The sequence below is a fragment of the Phyllobates terribilis genome, unplaced genomic scaffold (genome assembly GCF_046119375.1).
Source record: "Phyllobates terribilis strain yellow unplaced genomic scaffold, ASM4611937v1 Scaffold_1__5_contigs__length_1240528914, whole genome shotgun sequence".
Lineage (NCBI taxonomy): Eukaryota > Metazoa > Chordata > Amphibia > Anura > Dendrobatidae > Phyllobates > Phyllobates terribilis.
Genome location: NW_027362761.1, coordinates 744,773,675 through 744,788,472, shown reverse-complemented (window position 1 = coordinate 744,788,472; position 14,798 = coordinate 744,773,675). Strand labels below are relative to the sequence as shown.

Sequence of the window (14,798 nt, the reverse complement as noted above, 5' to 3'; positions counted from 1 at the left end):
GATGCAAAATAAGTTATTTTAAAAGTCAACAAAATTGAGTCGTCCTATTAGTCTTCTGTAGCAAGTAGACCCCAGTGAAGTTTTAGTCCTGGAACAATGCTCTAAACGTTAGTATGAAGCCCAGATTTTTATAATTTTTTCTTTTTCATCTTTCTAACATCAACTGAGACAAAGTATTAATGTCACGCAAGCTACAAAATACAACTCTGGTGGGACTCGAACCCACAACCTTTGAATCACATCAGTTCCCTAGAAGTCCAATGCGCTATCCATTGCGCCACAGAGCCACAAGTCTCCTGAATGAGGTGGGTGTTCTGTCTAGTCTAGACAAACCATTTTCCTGATGATGACTTCACACAGTAAGATTCCTGTTCTCTTTGAAACTTTGCTTTAGTCTTCTTATATGTAAAAGTAAAACTTGTCAACAAGAAAATGCCAATGTTTTAAAAAAAAGATCTTTTCTTATTAATGTTAGTTCCGTGTTGCTAAAGTGTGGCATTGAAATGTATGCAAGACCAGGAAAGGGGAAGCTTTTTTTGGTTTCTATCTCTCAAGCGATCAGCTTTATTAATTTCTATTGCTTCAATGCAGTAGCCACTGGCCATCTGGAACTTATGGGAAGAAAAATTGTTTAGAACATAAGTGTCGTTGTACGCTAATGGACCAATGGATTGGGAAGGATAGGAGTCAATACAAAAGAAATTATTTTAGCCATGTGAAAAGACAATCAGAGAACATGTGTTTTAGTCCAAATAATTGCTGGGAAATTTTCTGTAGTGCTCCTGCTATATATCCTGATTTCAGCAGGCACCTATACCATTAATTAGATGTTTTTCCTTTGCTCATTTTTTCCTTTTGCAGTTTTTCAAAGAATAACTAGGACTCAACAATAATGGCCCAAAGTGTTCAGACTGATATAAAATTTAGTTTCCACAAAGTTTACTGCTTCAGTATTAACAGTGGTGATTTGTGTAACTCTAGTTTATTATGAATAGAGATCAAACGAACTGCCAACATTTGCAAACTCATTTCTTGCCATGAAAATTAACTTATTCACAAAAACCTCATTTCCACTGAATTTAAGCTCTCCAAAATTGACCTGATTACATGATTTCAGTGATCTCGTTAGCTCAGGAGAAAGTGTTCATGAGGACAAGCCAGCTGATATCACTCTGTTCTTATCTTTGACCTTTTTGGTGACTTTATAGCAAAAAAATGTCCACGTTTCGCATAATGGTGCAAAATTTATACAAGAAGTCATGCATACATATAATCACGCTACGGATGGCCTGGAGTATGCTTGCACCAAATTCTGCATTTTTTTAAGCAATAGTTGATAAATCAGCCAAAAATATCTAGAAACCCCAAATCCAACCCACAATAGAGATCATAAAGAAATATCAGGCAAATACATACAAAAAAGACTTTTAAAAATGCTCAAATTAAAAAAAGAATCTTGGACTAGTGAAAACAAGTAACAGATCATCAAACACTAGACCAAAAATAGGCAATAACAAATTGTGCCCTATCTGCTATCTTTTGGTACATCGAGCCATTAGTATCTGCTCCCTCTATGTTCTTTGCTGAGCTCAAATCTAAATGTGACTTCCAATTTGTAAGTTCAGGAATCCTAAACCATAGCCTCAGTTAGTTCACTCTGATAGAGACATCAGAAAAAAAACTCAGCATTAAAGAGTTTGTGTCATTTCTCTTTTATGTACTGATAACATACATAAATCAAGAATTTCTAAACTGGATGCAAAATAAGTTATTTTAAAAGTCAACAAAATTGAGTCGTCCTATTAGTCTTCTGTAGCAGGTAGACCCCAATTAAGTTTTAGTCCTGGAACAATGCTCTAAACGTTAGTATGAAGCCCAGATTTTTATAATTTTTTCTTTTTCATCTTTCTAACATCAACTGAGGCAAAGTATTAATGTCACGCAAGCTACAAAATACAACTCTGGTGGGACTCGAACCCACAACCTTTGAATCACATCAGTTTCCTAGAAGTCCAATGCGCTATCCATTGCGCCACAGAGCCACAAGTCTCCTGAATGAGGTGTGTATTCTGTCTAGTCTAGACAAACCATTTTCCTGATGACTTGACAACAGTAAGATTCCTGTTCTCTTTGAAACTTTGCTTTAGTCTTCTTATATGTAAAAGTAAAACTTGTCAACAAGAAAATGCAAATGTTTTAAAAAAAAGATCTATTCATATTAATGCTAGTTCCGTGTTGCGAAAGTGTGGCATTGAAATGTATGCAAGACCAAGGAAGGGGTAGCTTTTTTTGGTTTCTATCTCTCAAGCGATCAGCTTTATTAATTTCTATTGCTTCAATGCAGTAACCACTGGCCCTCTGGATCTTATGGGAAGAAAAATTGTTTAGAACATAAGTGTCGTTGTACGCTAATGGACCACAGGATTGGGAAGGATAGGAGTCAATACAAAAGAAATTATTTTAGCCATGTGAGAAGACTATCAGAGAACATGTGTTTTAGTCCAAATAATTGCTGGGAAATTTTCTGTTGTGCTCCTGCTATATATCCTGATTTCAGCAGGAACCTATACCATTAATTAGACGTTTTTCCTTTCATCATTTTTTCCTTTTGCAGTTTTTCAAAGAATAGCTAGGACTCAACAATAATGGCCAAAAGTGTTCAGACTGATATAAAATTTGGTTTCCACAAAGTTTACTGCTTCAGTTTTAACAGTGGTAATTAGTGTAACTCTAGTTTATTATGAATAGAGATCAAATGAACTGCCAACATTTGCAAACTCATTTCTTGCCATGAAAATTTACTTTTTCAGAAAAACCTCATTTCCACTGAATTTAAGCTCTCCAAAAAATGACCTGATTACATGATTTCATTGATCTCGTTAGCTCAGGAGAAAGTGTTCATGAGGACAAGCCAGCTGATATCACTCTGTTCTTATCTTTGACCTTTTTGGTGACTTTTTAGCAAAAAAAATGTCCACGTTTCGCATAATGGTGCAAAATTTATACCAGATGTCATGCATACATATAATCACTCTACGGATGGACTGGAGTATGCTTGCACCAAATTCTGCATTTTTTTAAGCAATAGTTGATAAATCAGCCAAAAATATCTAGAAACCCCAAATCCAACCCACAATAGAGATCATAAAGAAATATCAGGCAAATACATACAAAAAAGACTTTTAAAAATGCTCAAATTAAAAAAAGAATCTTGGACTAGTGAAAACAAGTAACAGAACATCAAACACTAGACCAAAAATAGGCAATAACAAATTGTGCCCTATCTGCTATCTTTTGGTACATCGAGCCATTAGTAGCTGCTCCCTCTATGTTCTTTGCTGAGCTCAAATCTAAATGTGACTTCGAATTTGTAAGTTCAGGAATCTTAAACCATAGCCTCAGTTAGTTCACTCTGATAGAGACATCAGAAAAAAAACTCAGCATTAAAGAGTTTGCGTCATTTCTCTTTTATGTACTGATAACATACATAAATCAAGAATTTCTAAACTGGATGCAAAATAAGTTATTTTAAAAGTCAACAAAATTGAGTTGTCCTATTAGTCTTCTGTAGCAAGTAGACTCCAGTGAAGTTTTAGTCCTGGAACAATGCTCTAAACGTTAGTATGAAGCCCAGATTTTTATAATTTTTTCTTTTTCATATTTCTAACATCAACTGAGACAAAGTATTAATGTCACGCAAGCTACAAAATATGACTCTGGTGGGACTCGATCCCACAACCTTTGAATCACATCAGTTCCCTAGAAATCCAATGCGCTATCCATTGCGCCACAGAGCCACAAGTCTCCTGAATGAGGTGGGTGTTCTGTCTAGTCTAGACAAACCATTTTCCTGATGATGACTTGACACAGTAAGATTCCTGTTCTCTTTGAAACTTTACTTTAGTCTTCTTATATGTAAAAGAAAAACTTGTCAACAAGAAAATGCCAATGTTTTAAAAAAAAGATCTATTCATATTAATGTTAGTTCCGTGTTGCTAAAGTGTGGCATTGAAATGTATGCAAGACCAAGAAAGGGGTAGCTTTTTTTGGTTTCTATCTCTCAAGCGATCAGCTTTATTAATTTCTATTGCTTCAATGCAGTAGCCACTGGCCCTCTGGAACTTATGGCAAGAAAAATTGTTTAGAACATAAGTGTGGTTGTATGCTAATGGACCACTGAATTGGGAAGGATAGGAGTCAATACAAAAGAAATTATTTTAGCCATGTGAAAAGACTATCAGAGAACATGTGTTTTAGTCCAAATAATTGCTGGGAAATTTTCTGTTGTGCTCCTGCTATATATCCTGATTTCAGCAGGAACCTATACCATTAATTAGACGTTTTTCCTTTCATCATTTTTTCCTTTTGCAGTTTTTCAAAGAATAGCTAGGTGTAATGCACACGCCCGGACTGACTGGCGTGTGCGTGTTTATGTAGTGATTCCACTGTGCCATGAACCGGAGAGTGCCTGGAGGGGCGTAACTAAGTATCTGCCCAATCCGACCAAGGTCGCACGACGGCATACGACGCCAGTGCACCAGGGAGGAACCGAGCAGAGGAACCAGGGTCTACTCCAGGTCAGACTCCGGACACGGCTGTTGACCCACACCGGGGAATACAGGAACAGGCAGACTAGAGCACAAGCTGGGTAGGGTCCAGTACAGACTGGGAGACAAATTCGAAACCGCAGACGCGGTAGACAGAGCTGAGCAAAGCGAAAACAGCAGACGCGGTGGACAGAGCTGAGCAAAGCGAAAACCGCAGACGCGGTGGACAGAGCTGAGCAAAGCGAAAACCGCAGACGCGGTGGACAGAGCTGAGCAAAGCGAAAACCGCAGACGCGGTGGACAGAGCTGAGCAAAGCGAAAACCGCAGACGCGGTGGACAGAGCTGAGCAAAGCGAAAACCGCAGACGCGGTGGACAGAGCTGAGCAAAGCAAAAACCGCAGACGCGGTGGACAGAGCTGAGCAAAGCAAAAACCGCAGACGCGGTGGACAGAGCTGAGCAAAGCGAAAACCGCAGACGCGGTGGACAGAGCTGAGCAAAGCGAAAACCGCAGACGCGGTGGACAGAGCTGAGCAAAGCGAAAACCGCAGACTCGGTGGACAGAGCTGAGCAAAGCGAAAACCGCAGACGCGGTGGACAGAGCTGAGCAACGCGAAAACCGCAGACGCGGTGGACAGAGCTGAGCAAAGCGAAAACCACAGACGCGGCGGACAGAGCTGAGCAAAGCGAAAACCGCAGACGCGGCGGACAGAGCTGAGCAAAGCGAAAACCGCAGACGCGGTGGACAGAGCAGAGCAAAGCGAAAACCGCAGACGCGGAAGGAACAGGGCTCTGTTCACACGGAACAGACTAGAAGGGAAAGGCAGAACCAGATACCCACAGGGTACTTGCAGAGAAGTAGCGAGTGGACCACAAACTCACAAACGGAAATACAGTGACAACGAGCAGGAGTAGGTACGAGTTCAGACTCTGCAGAAAAAGGAAAGGAACGGACATAGAGAAAAAACAGGTAAAAGATAGGAGAGAGTTCAGACTGGAACTGAGTGTACGGAGGAGACCGACACTGCAGCGGGATACAGGAGCGGGTCTGGGAATACGGCCCCCAGAGAGGCGGGACGAACAGGCAAGGAGCGTGTTCAGACTGGCCTGGAAATACAGCCTCCAGGAAGGTGGAACGAACAGGCAAGGAACGAGTACAGACTGCAGGTTAAGGTACACAGATAGAACACAGTACAGACATGGGAACAGATACTGCAAGACAGGTAACATAGACAGGACCTGGCATGTCAGAGACAAAAGCCAACTGACAGGGCAAGATGCTCAGGCATGGGTTAATGGGGCAGCTGGTTTAAATACCAGGTGACAGACAGCAATAGGCTGAGGACGCACAAAGGGTGTGCCTGCAGCAGGTACAAAAAGCAGGAAGTGATCGGGCGCCGCCCATAAGCAGCAGACACAGAAGCAAACAGACAGCATGGAGGGAAGCCAGAGAGACACCCTGGACTGGAGATCAAGTGCGCGCTCTTGCACAGTGGGAGATGGACCACTATGCAAGGACGCCGCCAGGTATGTTACAGTACCCCCCCCTTACGCCCCCTCTTCTTCAGGCCTGCCAGAATGTTCCGCAGGGAATTCGAGGGCCAATCCTTTACTTCAAGTAGATCACTTCCACTGTCCACTGGAGAAACTGGTCTCATCTGGGTAGCTAGGATGCTACCTCCTATCCAGCCATCCTCAGCAACAGACGAAACAGGTGGAGTACCAGGAACAGCACACAGGGAAGTCTCTCTCCACTTATTATCAGGTAGCACCCCAGAGGGTTCAGGAGACAACTGGAAGTCCTCCACCGGGTTGAAGGAGTGCAGAGACTCGGGGGTAACCTCTGCTTCGGGGTACATCTTGTCAAACTCACAGGATGAAATGGGCGAGGTATCAGGTACAAGGTGTAGAAAAGTCCCTGTTACCTTGTTATCTGGTGGTACCCAGGAGGATTCAGAAAACAACTGGGAGTCCTCCACCGGGTCGGAATAGTGCAGAGACTCGGGGGTAACCTCTGCTTCAGAGTACACTAGGTCGGACTCGCTGGATGAAGCGGGCGAGGTATCAGGTACCGAATATAGAAGAGTACCTGTCCATTCGTTATCAGGTAGCACCCCGAAGGGTTCAGGAGACAACTGGAGGTCCTCCGCCTGGTCGGAGGGGTGTAGAGACTCGGGGATAACCTCTGCTTCGAGGTACATCTTGTCAAATTCACAGGAAGAAATAGACAGGTTATCAAGTACAGGGTGAAAAAAAGTCACTGTCTCTTTGTTATCTGGTGGTACCCCGGAGGAGTCAGGAAACAACTGGAGGTCCTCTGCCGGGTCAGAAGAGTGCAGAGGCTCGGGGAAAACATCTGCTTCAGAGTACCCTAGGTCGGACTCCCTGGACGAAGCAAGCGAGGTATCAGATCCAGGATATAGGAAAGTCTCTATCCATTCACCACCAGGTGGCACCCCGAAGGGTTCTGGAGACAACTGGAGGTCCTCCGCCTGGTCGGAGGGGTGTAGAGACTCGGGAGTAACCTCTGCTTCGGAGTACACTAGGTTGGACTCACTGGACGAAGCGAGCGAGGTATCAGGTACAGAGTATAGGAGAGTCTCTGTCCTTTCGCTACCAGGTAGCACCCCGAAGGGTTATGGAGACAACTGGAGGTCCTCCGCCTGGTCGGAGGGGTGTAGAGACTCGGAGGTAACTACCACTTTGGGGTACCCATTATCAGGCTCACAGGACGAAGCGGACAAAGTATCGAGTACTGGGTGTAGAGAAGTCTCTCTCCATTTGTCATCGAGTGGTATCCCGGAGGATTCAGGAGGCAACAGGCGGTCCTCCACCAGGTAGTAGAGGTGCACAGACTCTGAGGTAACCACAGCTTTGGAGCATCCTTGGACATGCACACCGGTTAAAGTGGGTGAAGCATCTGATGCCGGGTGCAGGAAGTTCTCCTGTGTGGAGTCTGGATGGGCAGAAGTCTCTTCGGGCAGGAGAACTGGTGCACTACCCACGCACATTACCCGTTGGGGCTTCTCCGGGATACAGGGAGATGAAGCTTCAGTAGGGACTTCAAGGTTGGGGTCAGGAGGTCTCAGGGAGGACAGACCCTGGCGTGACGGCTTGCCTCTACGCCTAGCACGTCTGGACTGCCTCTTGAGGTTGGGAGAAGTATTCCGGAAAGCGTAGTCACCCTGTGAGGATTCTGGGTGGGCAGTAGTCTCATTGGGCTGGAGGACTATTGCGCTACCCACACACATTACCCATTGGGGCTGCTCCGGGATATTGGGAAGTGAAGCTTCAGCAGGAGCCTCCGGGTTAGGATCATCAAAGACCATTAGAAAGGCCACCAGGAAGGCCATTAGGTCCAGGAGGATCGGATCCTGTGTTTCATATAGGGGGTTGATCCATTCCAAGGCATCACCCGCCAGGTAAGACATAATGAATGCCACCTTAACCCGATCGGTGGGAAAACATAGAGGGTAGAACTTGAAGGGTAGCATGCATTGCTCCACAAATGCACGACTTTGTCTTGGATCCCCATAATAACGTAGCGGATCCGCAGGAACGAGAGCAGATAGATCCATCTGGACGGGTGCGTAATTCGCCTGGAACTCAGCTAAAGGGAAAAAAATTTTTTTTATTTATTTATTTTAATGCATGTATTCGCTGGAAAACTTCTCAGAGAGCAAAGGCCGTGGGGCTCAACGGGAACCATGGCCTGAGCATGCTGTAATGCACACGCCCGGACTGACTGGCGTGTGCGTGTTTATGTAGTGATTCTACTGTGCCATGAACCGGAGAGTGCCTGGAGGGGCGTAACTAAGTATCTGCCGGATCCGATCAAGGTCGCACGACGGCATACGACGCCAGTGCACCAGGGAGGAACCGAGCAGAGGAACCAGGGTCTACTCCAGGTCAGACTCCGGACACGGCTGTTGACCCACACCGGGGAATACAGGAACAGGCAGACTAGAGCACAAGCTGGGTAGGGTCCAGTACAGACTGGGAGACAAATTCGAAACCGCAGACGCGGTAGACAGAGCTGAGCAAAGCGAAAACAGCAGACGCGGTGGACAGAGCTGAGCAAAGCGAAAACCGCAGACGCGGTGGACAGAGCTGAGCAAAGCGAAAACCGCAGACGCGGTGGACAGAGCTGAGCAAAGCGAAAACCGCAGACGCGGTGGACAGAGCTGAGCAAAGCGAAAACCGCAGACGCGGTGGACAGAGCTGAGCAAAGCGAAAACCGCAGACACGGTGGACAGAGCTGAGCAAAGCGAAAACCGCAGACGCGGTGGACAGAGCTGAGCAAAGCGAAAACCGCAGACGCGGCGGACAGAGCTGAGCAAAGCGAAAACCGCAGACGCGGCGGACAGAGCTGAGCAAAGCGAAAACCGCAGACGCGGTGGACAGAGCAGAGCAAAGCGAAAACCGCAGACGCGGAAGGAATAGGGCTCTGTTCACATGGAACAGACTAGAAGGGAAAGGCAGAACCAGATACCCACAGGGTACTTGCAGAGAAGTAGCGAGTGGACCACAAACTCACAAACGGAAGTACAGTGACAACGAGCAGGAGTAGGTACGAGTTCAGACTCTGCAGAAAAAGGAAAGGAACGGACATAGAGAAAAAACAGGTAAAAGATAGGAGAGAGTTCAGACTGGAACTGAGTGTACGGAGGAGACCGACACTGCAGCGGGATACAGGAGCGGGTCTGGGAATACGGCCCCCAGAGAGGCGGGACGAACAGGCAAGGAGCGTGTTCAGACTGGCCTGGAAATACAGCCTCCAGGAAGGCGGAACGAACAGGCAAGGAACGAGTACAGACTGCAGGTTAAGGTACACAGATAGGACACAGTACAGACATGGGAACAGATACTGCAAGACAGGTAACATAGACAGGACCTGGCATGTCAGAGACAAAAGCCAACTGACAGGGCAAGATGCTCAGGCATGGGTTAATGGGGCAGCTGGTTTAAATACCAGGTGACAGACAGCAATAGGCTGAGGACGCACAAAGGGTGTGCCTGCAGCAGGTACAAAAAGCAGGAAGTGATCGGGCGCCGCCCATAAGCAGCAGACACAGAAGCAAACAGACAGCATGGAGGGAAGCCAGAGAGACACCCTGGACTGGAGATCAAGTGCGCGCTCTTGCACAGTGGGAGATGGACCACTATGCAAGGACGCCGCCAGGTATGTTACACTAGGACTCAACAATAATGGCCAAAAGTGTTCAGACTGATATAAAATTTGGTTTCCACAAAGTTTACTGCTTCAGTTTTAACAGTGGTAATTAGTGTAACTCTAGTTTATTATGAATAGAGATCAAATGAACTGCCAACATTTGCAAACTCATTTCTTGCCATGAAAATTTACTTTTTCCGAAAAACCTCATTTCCACTGAATTTAAGCTCTCCAAAAAATGACCTGATTACATGATTTCATTGATCTCGTTAGCTCAGGAGAAAGTGTTCATGAGGACAAGCCAGCTGATATCACTCTGTTCTTATCTTTGACCTTTTTGGTGACTTTTTAGAAAAAAAAATGTCCACGTTTCGCATAATGGTGCAAAATTTATACCAGAAGTCATGCATACATATAATCACTCTACGGATGGACTGGAGTATGCTTGCACCAAATTCTGCATTTTTTTAAGCAATAGTTGATAAATCAGCCAAAAATATATAGAAACCCCAAATCCAACCCACAATAGAGATCATAAAGAAATATCAGGCAAATACATACAAAAAAGACTTTTAAAAATGCTCAAATTAAAAAAAGAATCTTGGACTAGTGAAAACAAGTAACAGAACATCAAACACTAGACCAAAAATAGGCAATAACAAATTGTGCCCTATCTGCTATCTTTTGGTACATCGAGCCATTAGTAGCTGCTCCCTCTATGTTCTTTGCTGAGCTCAAATCTAAATGTGACTTCGAATTTGTAAGTTCAGGAATCCTAAACCTCAGTTAGTTCACTCTGATAGAGACATCAGAAAAAAAACTCAGCATTAAAGAGTTTGCGTCATTTCTCTTTTATGTACTGATAACATACATAAATCAAGAATTTCTAAACTGGATGCAAAATAAGTTATTTTAAAAGTCAACAAAATTGAGTTGTCCTATTAGTCTTCTGTAGCAAGTAGACCCCAGTGAAGTTTTAGTCCTGGAACAATGCTCTAAACGTTTGTATGAAGCCCAGATTTTTATAATTTTTTCTTTTTCATCTTTCTAACATCAACTGAGACAAAGTATTAATGTCACGCAAGCTACAAAATATGACTCGGGTGGGACTCGAACCCACAACCTTTGAATCACATCAGTTCCCTAGAAGTCCAATGCGCTATCCATTGCGCCACAGAGCCACAAGTCTCCTGAATGAGGTGGGTGTTCTGTCTAGTCTAGACAAACCATTTTCCTGATGATGACTTGACACAGTAAGATTCCTGTTCTCTCTGAAACTTTACTTTAGTCTTCTTATATGTAAAAGAAAAACTTGTCAACAAGAAAATGCCAATGTTTTAAAAAAAACATCTATTCATAGTAATGTTAGTTCCGTGTTGCTAAAGTGTGGCATTGAAATGTATGCAAGACCAAGAAAGGGGTAGCTTTTTTTGGTTTCTATCTCTCAAGCGATCAGTTTTATTAATTTCTATTGCTTCAATGCAGTAGCCACTGGCCCTCTGGAACTTATGGCAAGAAAAATTGTTTAGAACATAAGTGTGGTTGTATGCTAATGGACCACTGGATTGGGAAGGATAGGAGTCAATACAAAAGAAATTATTTTAACCATGTGAAAAGACTATCAGAGAACATGTGTTTTAGTCCAAATAATTGCTGGGAAATTTTCTGTAGTGCTCCTGCTATATATCCTGATTTCAGTAGGCACCTATACCATTAATTAGATGTTTTTCCTTTGCTCATTTTTTCCTTTTGCAGTTTTTCAAAGAATAACTAGGACTCAACAATAATGGCCCAAAGTGTTCAGACTGATATAAAATTTAGTTTCCACAAAGTTTACTGCTTCAGTATTAACAGTGGTGATTTGTGTAGCTCTAGTTTATTATGAATAGAGATCAAATGAACTGCCAACATTTGCAAACTCATTTCTTGCCATGAAAATTAACTTATTCAGAAAAACCTCATTTCCACTGAATTTAAGCTCTCCAAAAAATGACTTGATTACATGATTTCATTGATCTCGTTAGCTCAGGAGAAAGTGTTCATGAGGACAAGCCAGCTGATATCACTCTGTTCTTATCTTTGACCTTTTTGGTGACTTTATAGCAAAAAAAATGTCCACGTTTCGCATAATGGTGCAAAATTTATACCAGAAGTCATGCATACATATAATCACTCTACGGATGGACTGGAGTATGCTAACACCAAATTCTGCATTTTTTTAAGCAATAGTTGATAAATCAGCCAAAAATATCTAGAAACCCCAAATCCAACCTACAATAGAGATCATAAAGAATTATCAGGCAAATACATATAAAAAATACTTTTAAAATTGCTCAAATTAAAAAAAGAATCTTGGACTAGTGAAAACAAGTAACAGAACATCAAACACTAGACCAAAAATAGGCAATAACAAATTGTGCCCTATCTGCTATCTTATGGTACATCGAGCCATTAGTAGCTGCTCCCTCTATGTTCTTTGCTGAGCTCAAATCTAAATGTGACTTCCAATTTGTAAGTTCAGGAATCCTAAACCATAGCCTCAGTTAGTTCACTCTGATAGAGACATCAGAAAAAAAACTCAGCATTAAAGAGTTTTTGTCATTTATCTTTTATGTACTGATAACATACATAAATCAAGAATTTCTAAAGTGGATGCAAAATAAGTTATTTTAAAAGTCAACAAAATTGAGTCGTCCTATTAGTCTTCTGTAGCAAGTAGACCCCAGTGAAGTTTTAGTCCTGGAACAATGCTCTAAACGTTAGTATGAAGCCCAGATTTTTATAATTTTTTCTGTTTCATCTTTCTAACATCAACTGAGACAAAGTATTAATGTCACACAAGCTACAAAATATGACTCTGGTGGGACTCAAACCCACAACCTTTGAATCACATCAGTTCCCTAGAAGTCCAATACGCTATCCATTGCGCCACAGAGCCACAAGTCTCCTGAATGAGGTGGGTGTTCTGTCTAGTCTAGACAAACCATTTTCCTGATGATGACTTGACAACAGTAAGATTCCTGTTCTCTTTGAAACTTTGCTTTAGTCTTCTTATGTGTAAAAGTAAAACTTGTCAACAAGAAAATGCAAATGTTTTAAAAAAAAGATCTATTCATATTAATGTTAGTTCCATGTTGCTAAAGTGTGGCATTGAAATGTATGCAAGACCAAGAAAGGGGTAGCTTTTTTTGGTTTCTATCTCTCAAGCGATCGGCTTTATTAATTTCTATTGCTTCAATGCAGTAGCCACTGGCCCTCTGGAACTTATGGGAAGAAAAATTGTTTAGAACATAAGTGTCGTTGTACGCTAATGGACCACTGGATTGGGAAGGATAGGAGTCAATACAAAAGAAATTATTTTAGCCATGTGAAAAGACTATGGCTATGTGCCCACGTTGCATTTATGAAGCAGAAAATTTCTGCTGCATAAATGCAAGTCCTCTCCCGGAAAAACGCATGTGGAATTCCGCACGCGTTTATCGCGCATTTTTCGCGTGTTCATCACGCGTTTTCCACATGCGGAATTGCCTTGTGTTTTTTATGCATTGGACAAAGGCAATTCCGCTTGCGGAAACGCAAAATTAAATGACATGCTGCGGATTTTTGAACGCGGCATAAACGCTGCGGAAAAATCCGCAACATGTGCATAGAACTTGCGGAATCCCATTGGGGACCATGGGGTGCGGATATACATGCGTTTTTCAAGCGTTTACGCTGCGGAAATTCCGCAGCATATACGCTTGAAAAATGCTACGTGGGCACACAGTCTATCAGAGAACATGTGTTTTAGTCCAAATAATTGCTGGGAAATTTTCTGTAGTGCTCCTGCTATATATCCTGATTTCAGCAGGCACCTATACCATTAATTAGATGTTTTTCCTTTGCTCATTTTTTCCTTTTGCAGTTTTTCAAAGAATAACTAGGATTCAACAATAATGGCCCAAAATTGTTCAGACTGATATAAAATTTAGTTTCCACAAAGTTTACTGCTTCAGTATTAACAGTGGTGATTTGTGTAACTCTAGTTTATTATGAATAGAGATCAAATGAACTGCCGACATTTGCAAACGCATTTCTTGCCATAAAAATTAACTTATTCACAAAGACCTCATTTCCACTGAATTTAAGCTCTCCAAAATTGACCTGATTACATGATTTCAGTGATCTTGTTAGCTCAGGAGAAAGTGTTCATGAGGACAAGCCAGCTGATATCATTCTGTTTTTATCTTTGACCTTTTTGGTGACTTTTTAGCAAAAAAAATGTCCACGTTTCACATAATGGTGCAAAATTTATACCAGAAGTCATGCATACATATAATCACTCTACGGATGGACTGGAGTATGCTTGCACCAAATTCTGCATTTTTTTAAGCAATAGTTGATAAATCAGCCAAAAATATCTAGAAACCCCAAATTCAACCCACAATAGAGATCATAAAGAAATATCAGGCAAATACATACAAATAGATTTTTAAAATTGCTCAAATTAAAAAAAGAATCTTGGACTAGTGAAAACAAGTAACAGAACATCAAACACTAGACCAAAAATAGGCAATAACAAATTGTGCCCTATCTGCTATCCTTTGGGACATGGAGCTGTTAGTAGCTGCTCCCTCTACGTTCTTTGCTGAGCTCAAATCTAAATGTGACTTCCAATTTGTAAGTTCAGGAATCCTAAACCATAGCCTCAGTTAGTTCACTCTGATAGAGACATCAGAAAAAAACTCAGCATTAAAGAGTTTTTGTCATTTCTCTTTTATGTACTGATAACATACATAAATCAAGAATTTCTAAACTGGATGCAAAATAAGTTATTTTAAAAGTCAACAAAATTGAGTCATCCTATTAGTCTTCTGTAGGAAGTAGACCCCAGTGAAGTTTTTGTCCTTGAACAATGCTCTAAACGTTAGTATGAAGCCCAGATTTGCTAATTTTTTCTTTTCCATCTTTATAACATCAACTGAGACAAAGTATTAATGTCACGCAAGCTACAAAATATGACTCTGGTGGGACTCAAACCCACAACCTTTGAATCACATAAGTTCCACTAGAAGTCCAATGTGCTATCCATTGCGCCAC

General features: G+C 42.3%; 5 non-coding genes across 5 annotated transcripts; all 5 read right to left on the bottom strand.

Annotated features, from left to right (window-relative positions):
* Positions 1-201: 201 nt before the first annotated feature.
* Positions 202-287, bottom strand: TRNAR-UCU (transfer RNA arginine (anticodon UCU)). The gene is given in 2 exon segments: positions 202-237; positions 251-287. It is a non-coding gene; the product is annotated as a tRNA-Arg (tRNA).
* Positions 288-1,956: 1,669 nt separating this feature from the next.
* On the bottom strand, positions 1,957-2,042 carry TRNAR-UCU (transfer RNA arginine (anticodon UCU)). Its single transcript is given in 2 exon segments — positions 1,957-1,992; positions 2,006-2,042. It is a non-coding gene; the product is annotated as a tRNA-Arg (tRNA).
* Positions 2,043-3,711: 1,669 nt separating this feature from the next.
* TRNAR-UCU (transfer RNA arginine (anticodon UCU)) lies at positions 3,712-3,797 on the bottom strand. Its single transcript is given in 2 exon segments — positions 3,712-3,747; positions 3,761-3,797. It is a non-coding gene; the product is annotated as a tRNA-Arg (tRNA).
* Positions 3,798-10,814: 7,017 nt separating this feature from the next.
* On the bottom strand, positions 10,815-10,900 carry TRNAR-UCU (transfer RNA arginine (anticodon UCU)). Its single transcript is given in 2 exon segments — positions 10,815-10,850; positions 10,864-10,900. It is a non-coding gene; the product is annotated as a tRNA-Arg (tRNA).
* A 1,671-nt stretch (positions 10,901-12,571) lies between these two features.
* TRNAR-UCU (transfer RNA arginine (anticodon UCU)) lies at positions 12,572-12,657 on the bottom strand. The gene is given in 2 exon segments: positions 12,572-12,607; positions 12,621-12,657. It is a non-coding gene; the product is annotated as a tRNA-Arg (tRNA).
* Positions 12,658-14,798: the final 2,141 nt, after the last annotated feature.